The sequence below is a fragment of the Pinus tabuliformis genome, chromosome X (genome assembly GCF_031772625.1).
Source record: "Pinus tabuliformis cultivar Carrire ecotype Pingquan chromosome X, CPIR1, whole genome shotgun sequence".
Taxonomy (NCBI): domain Eukaryota; kingdom Viridiplantae; phylum Streptophyta; class Pinopsida; order Pinales; family Pinaceae; genus Pinus; species Pinus tabuliformis.
Window position 1 is genome coordinate 532,284,619 of NC_142308.1, and position 15,764 is coordinate 532,300,382.

Sequence of the window (15,764 nt, forward strand, 5' to 3'; positions counted from 1 at the left end):
TGGAATGGGATGCTCCTAGGAATATGGATGAGGTAAGGACATTTATGGGGTTAGCAGGTTACTATACGAGGTTCATTAGGAAATTCTTGCGGATTTCCTATCCTATCACATTGTTGCAAGAAAAAGGGAAGAAATTTGAATGGACAGAGGAATGTGTAAATAGTTTTGAAAAGTTGAAATAGTTGTTGACAAATGCTCAAGTTCTAAATATTACGGATCGAGATAAAGAATTTATGGTATGTACATATGCTTTCAAGAGAGGAATTGGAGGATTCTTTATGCATGTGGGATAGGTGGTATGTTACAAGTCAAGGAAATTGAATGAGAGCGAGAAGAATTATGTGACACATGATCTTGAGTTCGAAACAATCATCCATGCTTTGAAGATGCAGAGACACTATCTTCTTGGAAGGAGGTTCATATTGATGAGTGATCATAGTGGATTGAGATACTTATTTGACCAAAAGAATATGAATAACATGAAACCTAAATGGTTGGCGATGATCATTGAGTTTGACTTCGAGATTAGGTATATTGAGGGAAAGGAAAACAAGGTTGCAGATGCTCTTAGAAAAGAGATATAGGTAAATCGCTTAGTCGCTATGAGTTCATATGAGATAGACCTACAAGATTTAATATTGCAGGCCAGACAATAGGATGACAAGTATAGGGAGCTTAGGAATAGGTTATAGTAGGATACATGCGATCAAGATATAGACTATCATCTCACAGTGGATGGTTTGGTCAGATTTAGGGATGGGCTCTATGTGTCGAACAACAGTGAGCTCAAGAAGCTTATCTTGAGATAATTTCATGTTAAGTCATATTTAGGACACTTGGGATATCAAAAGCCATTGACAATGGTCAATAAGTTCTATTATGGATTGAATTTGAAGAGGGAAGTGGCAAAGTTTGTGGCTAGATGTTTAGATTTTCAACAGGTAAAGGTAGAGTGTAAGCATCCAGGTGGTTTCCAAAGTGGAAATGGTTGATCATTTCCATCGATTTCATTAAAGGTTTGCCTAGAAAATATAGAAAACATGATTATATTATGGTTGTGGTTGACAGGTTGACTAAGGTAGTGCACTTTGTTCTAATGAAGTCTACTCATTCAACTAGTGAGGTAGCATAGGTCTTCATTAGATATATAGTGAGGTTGCATGGTATTCCTAGGAAGTTTGTGTCAGATAGAGATGCCAAGTTCAATTCCAAGTTCTGGAAAGATTTATTTGCAGGTATGGGTGTAGAGTTTGCCTTCAGTACAAGTTATCATTTGTATATAGATAGATAGATAGAGAGGGTCAACAGGATACTGGAGGATATTTTGAGGATGTATGTGATGCATCAAAAATGGAAGTGGGAAGAGTGTCTCCAAATGGTAGATTTTTCTTATAAAAATGGTTATAATGAGTCATTAAGGATGAGTCTATTTGACGCACTCTATGGGTGGAGTTGTAATACTGCCATCAGTTGGAGTGATCCAGTGAACATGGTATTGATAGGACTGGACATGTAGGCATAGATGGAATAGGAAATGCAGGGAATCAAGAAGAATCGATAGGCAACATGGGATAGACATAATATTTATGCAAATCAACACAGGGCATTTAAGGATTTTAACGTTAGGGAACATGTGTACTTGCACATCAAGCCCAAGAAGAGCTCCTTGAGGATTGAGTCATGTGTGACGCTAGCACCTCAGTATTGTGGGCCTTTTGAGATCCTTGATAGGATTGGACCAGTCGCCTACAGACTTGCACTTCCTCCAACAATGAAATTCCATGTTTCATTGCTTAAAATATATGTCAAGAATGTTGATCATGTTATTGATTGGTTTGTATTACAGGTGGAGCCAGAAGAAAAACTCCAACTAGAACCATAGTGTATTTTGTAGAGAAAGATGCTCGTGCTCTAAAACTGAGCAATTGATCAGGTTAAAGTGCAATGGAAGCACTTTGGGCCCAATTAAGCTACAGAGGAGATGGTTGATCAAATGCAAACTATGTATCCTTCCCTTTTTACTAGTTGAGTAAAAGAAATTTTGGTATATGTACATATTTATGTAAGGTTGTAATTGTAAACACCACATTGAGTTGTGTTATAAAGCTCCAATAAGTGGTATGTTTGTCATGTTGGTTTACTTTTTGGTAGGTTGTTGATTATAAATACTACAACGAGCTAAGTTATAAAGCTCCATGGGTAGTATGTTTTGGTTTTCAGTGGTTTTATTGGTTGTAGGTGTCATTGAAAACTAAAGATGGTGTTCCCCTAAGGGGGAGGGGTCTGTAACAACCTCGGGTTAAAATTCCATGTAATAAAGTTAATAAAGGAAAAATAAGACCAAGGTCATGGGACACGTATTCCAAGTTTAATGTTGGGAAAAAAATCTGAGTGGGTGTTCAGTTGGTTTAACATGGATAAGGGGAAATTGACAAAGGCACTGGAAAAGGCATTATTTCAAATTTATTTATGAAAACAATGGACATTAGGAGAAGAGGAAGGTGAAAGGTCACAGGTTGCATGTGAGGAGGAAATTGAAGGAGAAATGAAGGAAAATGAAGAAAATAGAGGCCTCATCGATAAAAAGTCTTTTGAGGATCAGTTCACAACCTTTTTTAATTTTTAGCTTGAAGATCTCTCTATTCTCTTCCTCTCTCTCATACTCTTATACACTGATACACTTAGAGCATTCTTAGAGAACTATAGCCTAGGAGGAATAAAGGACAAGAAAGTAAAGCGAAGCAAAGATTAAGAAAGGAGGAGATGGATCAAGCTACTACAATGATATTACTTGCAAGTATCTAGTTGCATGTATGATTTCCTTGCTGGTTTGCGCATGTGTGGTACATTCATGTGTGTGTTTATTTCTCTTGTTTGCATTAGCATGGGTATTGCTAGGTGTGATAGTGGATTTCAACCTTGCCTTGTATTTTCCATATATCCATAGAGTGATGGGGTTATTTTACTTGATTGAGTTGGATTGTCAGATGGTTTCGAAACTGAGTGGGGTGGTCTAAGGAAAATTCCCAAAGGCATAGAAATCCCCAAAGCGGTAAAGGTGGGATATGTGTTAAAGCCTAATGGTGGAGTGTTATATACCTAGGGGGGATAATATGGGGTACCAAGGGAGGTACCCAAGGTAATAATGTAATAATGGGATGGGCCATAGTAATAAATAAGGTGGTTAACCCATATCATGTAAGGGACCACAAGTAGTTAATAATAATGTAATGGGCTCATGGTATTAGTTTGATGGTATGAGGGAGCCATGGTAATGATCCATGGTATTGTATGTATGAGGCCTATATAGAGGCTAGAGACTCCACATGGAAGATAGTCAAGGATTATTGTATGAACAGGCATATGGCTTGTGGAGTGTTCTCCTTCCTTAAGGAGTGAATGTATGGTGTTGCCCTACCTTAAGGATTTGATCAATAAAGAAGCATTTCTATATATTTATATCGTGTTATTCTTGGGTTATTTCTATTATCATAATATCTTTGGGTTAGATCTATAACAAGTGGTATCAGAGCACTTTCTTGGGCACAAAAGTGGAGAATTTTTTTTATTTTTTGCAGGATTTCGTGGGCGGCAAGTTTGCAGATCAGATATGTATGTTTTGGTGAAATATCTGCAAAATCTAATTGTAGATCTGTATTATTTGTGAAAAAATAGCCGATTTCAAAAAAAAAAAATCGGTTGAATCGGAGTCCGGATGAAGGAAATATCGCTGATCTAAAAATCAGTGGTGTTGTAGACAATTTTTCGGGGCAGCGAGTTTGCGGCGCAGATCTAGACGTCTTGGTGCAATATCTACAAAATCTAATTGTAGATCTGGATTCTTTGTGAAAAAATACCCAAATTATAAAAAAAAAATCAGTCGAATCGGAGTCCGGATGAGGGAGATATCGCTGATTTAAAATCAGCTCTTTTTTGCAGAAATTTTGGTGACGGCGGGAGAGTTGCAGCACAGATCTGAAATTCTAGTGCTTGGATCAGGATTTCTAACACATGTGCAGATGCAGAATGATTGTTCCATTTCTGAAAACAGGTATAAAAAGAAGAAAATTACATTACAGGATATTTCCATTAATAAACAGGTAGAGTGCAAGGAGGCTGAAGCAGAAGATGTTCCAGGGTCTCACATATTAGATGATGAGTCAGTGATGATAGACAATCAAACACAAACAGAGGCGGAAGCAGAACAGGTTACAGGTGCTGATACATCAGAGGAGGGCTCAGTGGTTGAAGTCATATTGGAAAAGAAGACACCACAACAGGCACCACAGCAGGGTGAATTAAAGAAAAAGACACCGTGGGTTAAAACTTCAACATATCATCACCCACATCACCCCGCAAGACAACCATCAAGACGGAAACCAAGTATTCACCAGGACAACAACCCCCGTATGACGGATAGCGAGGAGAGAAGATCCACCTACTACACATCAACATAGAAGAGCTGCCACGGTCAACTTCCATCTCAAGCGAGCGAGGCACCAGCGAGATCGAGGGTTCACCTTTCTCTTGGATGGCTAGATGCACGTGCATGGTATCAGTGGACTACTCTTTTGAGTAGATCTTATTATTTGTGTTCTTCCCATGTTTCGGGGACGAAACATGCTTAGGGGGGTGGAATGTTATATACCTAGGGGGGATAATATGGGGTACCAAGGGAGGTACCCAAGAAGCATTTCTATATATTTCTATCTTGTTATTCTTGGGTTATTTCTATTATCATAATATCTTTGGGTTAGATCTATAACATGGAGATGGAAAAATTCCTCACGGTTTATATGGAGAGATCTAGAGGAATCCATGCTTGTTTAGGGCTTAGTGATCCTTGGACTGGTAATTGTGAGATTGCAGTAAACACTCGTAGTATATATTTCATGTTTGGGTGTAGGAATCATTTACTAGTATATGGTGCGATATACAGTAAAGCTGGGTTGTATAGATTCTTTCTTTGGTCCTAGAAATACTTGACCAATTTTGGTGGGATATGTGGTAAATCCTAAGAAGCATGGTTAGTTTTGTTGTGAGTTCCACATTCATGCTTGGAATATGGCACAGGTGTGATTGGCTGAAAGAAAGATTTGGTTCAACCCTATCTATGGTCAGGTGCTATGTGGAATTCCTTGACTTGGTTACCTTTTTCATATGTTAATAAGTTCTCTTTTCCCATTGTATTTCATGAGTATTTATACTTGTTATCATGTGGTTTTGATGGTTTTCCTATCATTGTTATTATTCTGGTTATATGTTGGTTATAAGAATGGTTTTAGGACAGATATTAGTCATGGATCTCATCATGTTTTGATTAGTAAATAAAATGATAATGAATGAATGACCTAATAGATGATAATGAAGCTATTGTGAGAAGGCATCATACCTTTCTTGATCATTCTCAAATAAGTATGAGACCCCTATGTTCAAATGTGTATTTATGACTTATATATTTCATTTTCATCATGTGTTTGATGGAATGTCAGTCATGGCTAGGCCTGATTAGGTCAAGTTCTTGTCTAAGTTTTTTACGGAAGGATTTTTCCCTATGTCATTTAACATTTCTGAAAGTTTAATGAAGTTTTGGGCAATGGTCTAGAGACTAGCATGAAAAAGTGGCTTAAATCTCATAGTCGCTGGCACAGAACTAGGTGAAAAAGTCTGTAGTCGAATGGAGGACTTGTTGTGGGAATGAGTGGAGGGTTATAGTCACATGGAGGGATTTTCATGGGAGCTACTGGGGTTCAAGTTTAGTTAAAAAGCAAGTTAACTCAGGGGTTGGCACCTAGAGTGATTGGTTAGCCCTTGGGGGTCCTGATGCTCTTAAGGAAGGTCATTGAGGCTTTGTTTTGTCAACTCCACTTCCTTAAGGTGATATAGGAGGTTAAGTCATATCATAGTAACTATTCATCACATATTTTCCACGGTGGACTGCTAATCTTGGGTAAATGCTGGAGGAGGGTGTTACGGAGTGGTATCAGAGCATGGTTTAACACTTGGACTAGATGGGTGCAATGTGGATTGTAATGCATGAATTTAGGTTGTATATGTGCTTGATGCGTGTTGGGTGAAGGAATTGCACTTAAGCAAACTCCTAAACACTTAGTTGTCAACCTGGGGTTTTCATAAACTTAGAGACGAAGCACAATCAACGCCAAAAGTGGTATGAACTTTTCCTATTCTTAATCCTACTTCTTAAAAGAAATATTTACAGAATCAGACAAGAAACAATATTTAAAGGAAATTGATACTAAAGCAACTCTAGTGCTGGAATATGAAAGAACAATTTGCAAGTAAATCAAGTAAAGGAGCTTTCACACAACTGAAGAAATCTTAAATGCTGGAAGGAAATGCTATGTTTATCTTCAGATAGATGGCTAACAATCTAACAAGTGGGCACTTGCAGAGATTTGTTTTCTTCTTGATCTTCCTTCTACACAAACAACCTGTTCTTGTACTATTGCAATGTGCTTGCACTAGTGCATGTATATTGCCTCTGTGTAAAAGTATATTTTACCTCCTTTATTGAATACTTATGTCTTTGTGGAAGTGCTCTAAGCCTCAGGGCTTATAGCACTCTATTTCTGTGACAAGAGACGAGCTCTTGCACCTAGGGAGAGTTTGCTTCACCAAGTTTATAATTTACTTTCAAAAATATTGAAAGATGTGCTGAGAAAGAATTGCAATTGCAAACGAAATTCTGAGTTAAATTATCTATGGAAAAGAAATGCTTTAATTAATTAAATCTTGCAAACGAAGTAAACTTGTTGGGTCCCTATAATACTAGTGATTACCCCATTACTATTGTAGTTATACCCCTTATTTATATTGTTGTGCCCCTATTACCCCCATATTGTTATTTATGTGCCCCATAGAATCCCTCTATTGTTATTTTTGTGGCTTTATATTATTATTGTTAGGTCGGCTGGATTATATTGTGACTCCTTAGACTCCTATATATAGAAAGGAGGTTTTGTCATTTGTATCATCCAAGAATTGTTCATTTATGTAATGTAAAGGAGGTTGCCCCCTCGAAGAGGCTGAATTCTAAGGCGTTGATCTATCTTTTCTATCTTTTCTTGAGCTGGTTTCATAACATTTGGTATCAGAGCTTTGGATTCTAGGGTTTCGCTGCTCCAAACAGGTCATCGTGGAATTTTCGCTATAACTTTTTTCTGTGATGTTTCAGAAGTCGCAAAAAAAACCCATTTGAGAAGAAATCACGCTGAACCTTGGGTCCAAATTTCAGAGCTTTTCGCGCGATATTTGCGGAGATATGATCTGAGGAAGTTGGTCTTTTTGCAGACTCCTGAATTACATTCAAAACAGGTGACCTGGGGAAAATCGTCATAACTTTCTCTCTGGGGATCGGATTGAAATTTCGTAAGAAGGTACAAAAAGAGGACGGACTGTAGTTTCTTGTGTGTGTGTTTCAGATTCAAAGGTTGAAACAGTGACTCGTGGCACGTCGTACAAGTTCGCTCTACTGAACCAGTCTAAAAGCAAGTCACTGTGGGAGATTTCACATAACTCTTCCTTGGAGAATCCAATTTGGATCAGACTTGTGGCATTGGAAAGAGGACACAGAAGGCTACTACAGGTAGCAATTTTAGAACTGGATGATCTGAAATTACAGAGATACATCAGATTCAATATCAGGCTTCTATAAAGTGAAAAAAGGTGTGTAGTTTTTTTTAAATTTTTGTGTAAGCTTGGTTTAACGGAATTCAAAGGGCATAGTAAAGCATTATTATCGGTAACTGATGCCCCGAGGAAAGAAAATGCAAACACCTAGTAAGGAACCTGAAAGCTCTAGCATGACTCATGAAGAAGAGGAAGAAATGCTACATGATATATCAAAATTACAAGAACAAGTGCAACAAATGTCACGCTCACAAAAGCTAACAGAAGCTAAGATAAGTGGCGTGGAATCTAAGATAAATGGCGTGGAATCTAAGATAAAGGGCATGGAAGCTAAGATGGATGATTTGAAGATAGATTTGAAGACAGACATGGAAGAATTGAAGAAGTTGCTACAAGAAAGGGTCACTAATGGTGAAAAGGTAGTAAAGGAAACTCATGATGAGAACAAAAGAAATGTTAATCATGATTCCATAGACGCTAATGTTGGATCGAAGAATCACCATATTCCAAAAATCGATATGAGGAAGTTTGATGGCAAGGATCCCGCCACATGGATATTACAGATGGAGCAATTCTTCGATCTCAATAATGTGCAAAACACACAAAAGGTACGTATGGCAACTGTATATTTGGAACCAAATCAGTTTGTATGGTATCAATGGCTTTGCTCTCGTAAACAATTTATCACTTGGGCAATTTTTACGGAAGAATTGATAGCACATTATGAAGATACAAAAAGCAACACTTTTTTTAGCCAATTGATAAGTCTCAAACAAAAGGGTTCAATAATGGAGCACATTGAGGAGTTCCAAAAATTGAACATAAGGGTAAAAGATATTCCAGAGGAGCATAGGATTGATGTGTTCATAGGGTCTTTAAAGGATAATATCCAACATGATGTTCGCCTTTGGGAACCTGATTCATTAGAGAAGGCATTCAGGTTAGCAAGAAAAATGGAAAGCAAAATTATGGCAACCAGGAAGCATACCACTCACAACTATAAAGACGGAAGTGTTGTTGCCCCTAGTCTTCCACAACCTATAAGGTTGACACCACAACAATTGGAAGAAAAAAGAGCAAAAGGGCTTTGTTACAGTTGTGATAGCAAATACACTAAAGGTCATAAGTGTGCTGAGAAGAAATTATTCTACATAGATTGTGAAGAGGAAGAAGAAAAGGAGCAAGAAAGGTCAAAAGAAGAAGATATACTCCAGGAACAAAGCCTAGATGAAGAACAAATAAATCCGACCATATCTTGTAATGCATTGGCGGGAATTACCACTCCTCAAACCATCAAGATAGAAGGACAAATCAAGAAGAAAAAGGTAATAGTGTTGATTGATTCAGGAAGCACCCACAATTTTATTCATTGTAGGGTAGCAAAAGAATTGAATTGCTTCCTATATCCAGCACCAGAGTGTCAAGTGATGATTGCAAATGGAGGAACAATAAATTGCTCTGGAAAGTGCCATAATATCAAGCTATCCATGGGAGAATATGTATTGACTAGCCCAATGCTTTCCATTCCAATGGGAGGTGCTGATGTTGTACTAGGAGTCCAATGGCTACAATCCTTGGGTACAATAGCTTTTAATTTTCAAGAACTTTTCATCAAATTTTCTATGGAAGGAAAGGAAGTTGAATTAAGGGGTATTGCAGGGAAACCAGGAAAGATAATCAGCTCTAATGGCATGACAAAGCTTCTAAAAAAGGAGCAAAGAGGTGTAATTGCACAATTATGTTCGCTAGATGTTTCCACATTGGAATCATCTATTTCTCCAGATCTCCAAAAAGTCCTGGACAATCATTCCAAGGTATTTGAGACTCCCAAAGGTCTCCCACCTATGCGTGATCATGATCATGCTATTCATCTGATTCCAGGAAGTGTTCCTCCAAACATCAGGCCGTACAGATATCCCTATGTCCAAAAAAGTGAAATTGAACGTATGGTTGCAGAAATGCTAGAGGCTGGTATAATTCAACCGAGTCAAAGTTCTTTCTCAGCTCCAGTAGTATTGGTGCACAAGAAGGATGGATCATGGCGCATGTGTCCGGATTATAGGGAGCTCAACAAGCTCACTATTAAAGATAAGTTCCCCATTCCTGTCATTGATGAATTACTGGATGAATTGCATGGATCAATTTACTTCACCAAGTTGGATCTTCGTTCGGGATATCATCAAATCAGAATGAAGATTGAAGACATTCCGAAAACGGCATTTAGAACTCATGAGGGTCATTATGAATTTTTGGTCATGCCTTTTGGCCTTACCAATGCACCTTCAACATTTCAAGGTTTGATGAATTCAATTTTCAAACCATTCCTTAGAAAATTTGTGTTAGTATTTTTTGATGATATACTAATCTACAGCAAGTCTTGGAAGGATCATGTTGAACATGTTGACAGGGTGCTACAACTATTGGAGGAGAAACAATTATATGCAAAAAGATCCAAATGTTTCTTTGGAGTCCAGGAGGTGGAATATTTGGGTCATATTGTATCTCATGAAGGAGTTAAGGTAGACCCTAGCAAAATTAAAGCCATTAAGGAATGGAAAATCCCCACATCCATAAAGCATCTGCGAGGATTTCTTGGGTTGACAGGGTATTATCGCAAGTTTGTTAAGAATTATGGGAGAATAGCAGCACCTCTAACAACATTATTGAAGAAAGATTCATTTTCATGGACTCCGGAAGCAACAAAGGCCTTTGAACATCTTAAAGAGGCAATGTGCCAAGCACCGGTCTTAGCTACACCGGACTTCACAAAAACCTTTATTGTGGAATGTGATGCTTCAGGAAATGGAATTGGTGTTGTTCTAATGCAAGATGAAAGACCCATTGCTTTTGAAAGTCGTCCAATCAAGGGAAAGTTTTTAAGCAAAGCTATTTATGAGAAGGAAATGTTGGCAATACTCCATGCACTTAAGAAATGGCGACCCTACCTAATGGGAAGACACTTCAAGGTAAAAACGGATCATGATAGCCTTAAATACTTTTTAGAACAAAGATTATCCTCTGAAGAGCAACAAAAGTGGGTCACAAAGATGTTGGGTTATGACTTTGAAATCATCTACAAAAAAGGGAAGCAAAATGTGGTGGCAGATGCACTCTCAAGAAAGGATGAGGATGTGGAAGCATTTTGTGTGCCATTTCTATTATCCAACCAGATTGGATAAACGAAGCAAGGGAGGAATGGAAGAATGACGAAGAAGTGTGGGCACTTATTCGAAAGCTACAACAAGATTCCAGTACTTCTGATACATTTAGCTGGCAAAATGATTCGTTATGGTACAAAGATCGCTTATACCTCTGTAAGAATTCCCAGCTAAAACAAAAGATTCTTATGGAATTGCACACTTCTCCCTTAGGAGGGCACTCAGGATTTTTAAAAACTTACCACAGGGTTAAGAAGGAATTTTTTTGGGATGGCCTTAAATCAGATATTCAAAAGTTTGTGGCGGAATGTTTGGTTTGCCAACAAAATAAAGTTGAAACAATTAAGACACCGGGTCTATTACAACCTTTATCCATTCCAAGCCAACGTTGGGAGGAGGTTTCAATGGATTTTATCACAGGTTTACCCAAGTCTGAGGGAAAGAGTGTCATCATGGTGGTAGTTGACAGACTTACCAAGTATGCACACTTTTGTGCATTATCACATCCATTTAAAGCCAGTACAGTTTCTACTGCATTTATGGAAACAGTTCAAAAGCTACATGGAAACCCAAAGATTATTGTAAGTGACAGAGATCCCATTTTCACTGGAAATTTTTGGACAGAATTATTTTCTTGTCTTGGTACTCAGTTAGCTCATAGCTCATCTTATCATCCTCAATCTGATGGGCAAACTGAGATAGTAAACAAATGTTTGGAAGGATATCTTCGTTGCTTTGTATCTGATAAACAGACACAATGGGTCAAATGGTTGCCTCTGGCTGAATGGTGGTATAACACTTCCTTCCATACAACAACAAAAATGACCCCATTTATGGCACTTTATGGGTATCAACCACCATCCATCACATCATATTTAAGAGAAAATTCTAAGGTTCAGGCAGTGGAACATCACATCGAACATCAACAACAAGTCCTCCAACTCTTAAAGGATAACCTCGTGTTGGCACAAAATAGAATGAAACAACAGGCAGATCAACATCGCAGTGAAAGAAGTTTTGATGTAGGTGATTGGGTATTCCTACGGCTACAACCATATAAGCAAATGTCCCTAAAGCAAGCTAAGAAGGATAATAAATTATCACCAAAGTATTATGGTCCGTACAAGGTGTTGCAAAAGATTGGTACTATGGCATACAAATTGGAGCTTCCTGCAGCTTCTCGATTGCACCCAGTTTTCCATGTTTCATGTTTAAAGAAGGTTATAGGTGACAAGCTCCCAATTCAAACAATATTGCCAGAACTTGACGAGGAAGGAAAAATTATATTGGAACCGGAAGCAGTCACAGAAACAAGAACTCGACAGCTACGAAATCGATCAATTTCAGAGTATCTTATCAAGTGGAAGAACTTATCCGCTGAAGATTCCACATGGGAGGATGAGAATTTTATGCAGAAGTATCCAGAACTACTCAAGCGTTGAGGACAACACTTTTTTGAAGGAGAGGGGCATGTTGGGTCCCTATAATACTAGTGATTACCCCATTACTATTGTAGTTATACCCCTTATTTATATTGTTGTGCCCCTATTAACCCCATATTGTTATTTTTGTGCCCCATAGAATCCCTCTATTGTTATTTTTGTGGCTTTATATTATTATTGTTAGGTCGGCTGGATTATATTGTGACTCCTTAGACTCCTATATATAGAAAGGAGGTTTTGTCATTTGTATCATCCAAGAATTGTTCATTTATGTAATGTAAAGGAGGTTGCCCCCTCGAAGAGGCTGAATTCTAAGGCGTTGATCTATCTTTTCTATCTTTTCTTGAGCTGGTTTCATAACAAAACTTCATGAAATGAAAGCAAATCGAAGTAATCAAAGTAGTAGTCTAAGTGATCTTACATGTATTATCTAACTTCGGCAAACCACTTAAAGTATTTCAGTTCCTTGGTCGTAAAGCATAAAATGCAAGTATAACGTATCTATGATAAATTCATGCAATTGTTCTCAGATCTTTCAGAAACATGCTTTTAATGCTGAAGACAATTACTAGAATTAGCAACGCATTTACTTGCAAGAATAACTAAAATGATAATCAGGGAAAGAAATGCAATGTTTGCTGCAAAATAAATCACTGAACCAGAGTGCAAGAAATTACATGCACTAGTATAGGAAAAGGGATTCCTGCATGATCCAAGCGGAAGCAAATCAAGACATGCAGTGAGAGTAAAGAAATGTGAGAAAGAAATTATAGAAAGGAAGTAACTCAATTAACTCCCAAGCCACGGATCCAATCACACTTAACTCCAAAATAGATTTAAATCAGATCTCTTCAGAAATAAATATAAAATTGTCCACACCACGCAACTAAAAAGGTAAATATCACACATTCTTTCCAAATAACGAAAGCACAAGGGTAAATGAGCTAGGTTGGTTGGGCCCTAGCCAACCAACTCATTTCCTTTTTAAAAAACGAAGAGATTCAGCACTCAGTTACACATCAAAGATAAATTAAACACAGTGCATGAAGCCCCAAGAGTTAGCTCAATCGGTCAAGTTGGGGCCTCGCCGTTTGGGAGGTCACAGGGTCAATTCCAGAAAACTCTTGGGGTCAGGTCTTGTTATAGGTCGAAGGGTGTCATCCCTAGACTTTCCCCATGGACGTAGCACCACCTACTGACTGAAGGTGTTCGTGAACCACGCCGAAAAAAAAAAAAAAACAGTGCATGAACAACATTGTGGATTCCTTGCATTACTTGATCAACAAATGTACATAGTAGTGCAAGTCCAGCCCCAGAGCTGAGGGCGATACCAGATTACATAGAAAATGAAATTACAGCCTAAGGGTCACTAACTAGTTCTACCTACAATCTATATTTTATACATCCTTTCGTCCTTAGCCTTATTCCACTAATTACATACATTTTCTTATTCAGGCCTTTCAGCTGAACAGACAAACAACCAAACATTACAAAATCAGCTAACAGTTATAATGGAATGTGTACTTCGCTGACCATAGACCATCCTTGGAAAATATCCCTGATTGTGCGCCACCGATATCCATCCTCAGTTAATCAACAACTAAACTCAGAGTCATGGATCAAAACTTCCACGTGGAAAGATCTACTCATGGAAATATCGGACCAATCATCGTGGGGATGCAGGAATCTACCTGCACTGATCATACTAACTCATAATTAATACTGATTTCCTCAATTACTTCTATGAAATTATCATAAGTTACAAGAGGTACTTAATAGGCAATAAATCTATGTAAAAATGATTAATAAAGCACTTTAATAAATCTTAATGTAAAATACGAAGCATATGCAGGAATAGGTAGTTATCTTGGACTAGTGCAAGAAAGAGAGGTTTAAGTTGGGATAAAAAAGAGGTTAATGTTTATGGAAATGGGGTAAAAATAGGGCAATTTGGGACAACAACATCCTCCCATCCCTAAGCTGTTATGTGCCCTCACACAACATTTTACCTTCTATAAAAAATCCTCAAAAATGAGTGGTCAGCTCTCAATCCTGAACTTCAATGCTTATTCCTGTTTTCACTATATTCGGCTTTTTCCCTCGGGCTCTTCTCAGCTAATTCGTCACCTTCTTGAGGTATTTGTAGCATTTGGAAGCCCGACACTTCCACACTTTTACTTGCTGCTTCTGCCTTTTTACCTCTGCAAGTAGCTCCACCTCACTCTACTTCTGCCAACTTTGTTCCTTCATGACCTAGTTCAAATCCTCCAGTTCATGAACTTGCTGCTCCAATTCTACTATTCAACTGTCGAGGTAGAGAGTAGAGGGTGTCATGCTAAGATATTCAAGTGTAAATGTCTTCTCTACAACGGACTCAAAACAAGTCCCATCATCGTCAAGGTCAAGGCTGTCAAATTTATGCATTATGACATCATCGAGTGTTTCTACACTTGGGGTTTCCTTGTCACCAAGGGTTTTGAGGCCCTCCACAATCTTCATGCCAAGGGTTTCAATACCTTGTGCACTCAACTCCTCATGGTTTTTAATTCCCTGTTCTTCTAGTTCCTCAGGGAACTCAGTACCCTATCCATCCAGACTAGCAGAGGACTCAGTACCCTGTCTTTTTAAAACAGTAGGGGCTTCAATACCTTGTTCCTCTAAAATAGCGAGGGTTTCAGTACCCTATTCCTTGAAAGCACCAAGGGTTTCAATGTTTGGTTCACTGAAATTATCGAGGGTCTATATATGCTGCTCTTCTTCATCCTCATGACCCTCTGTTTGGACTTCACCATTACTCGGTGTCGTCTTCCTCTTCCTTAATTGTTGACAAAAGTTGACAACAATACGTCGTCTTCTGCATTCTCTTCATCTTCCATGGTGTGTGCTGCTGCATCTGCAAGCACTGAGAGATTATGAACTTTAGGGGAAACTTGGGGTGATTCGTTGATTATAATTGGAGAACTTGACTGGTTTGTCCCTTGGGAGATAGTCATCCTCCTCATCAAGGTTTTGGTCTTTCTCTTCTCAGCCGAGGGTGAAGTATTTTCAATAGTCTTCTTCCCTGCATGCACTGGCGTGCTTTCTTCTTTTTTCTTGGCAAGAGACGATGTCTCTGCTTTCCTTTTCTTACTTGTACTTGTGCTAGTAGACTTCCCTACACTCCTTGCTTGAAACTCCTTCAAGAATGCTTCCCAAGTTACTCATTTTTCTTCCAGCCTCTTCATAACCAGAATTGTGATGAGCCCATGATGGTAGAGCTTGTTTGCAACTTGGCTTGCATTTCCACTCTGCACGCCCTTCACCATTTTCTCAAGACTCCTGAGTAGGTAGTAAGGGAAATTAATCAATTTTCCCGACTCAAAGTGCAGCAACAACCGAAGGTGATACACGAACGCCAATGTATAATGTCCCTCTCTAGTCACAAATTTTTGCAATTTGAACAGGAGGTGTCGCCACTTCCCGATCATGGTGCTTTGCAGAAGTCCCTTCCTCCAATCAACCTTAAGCTTCTTGT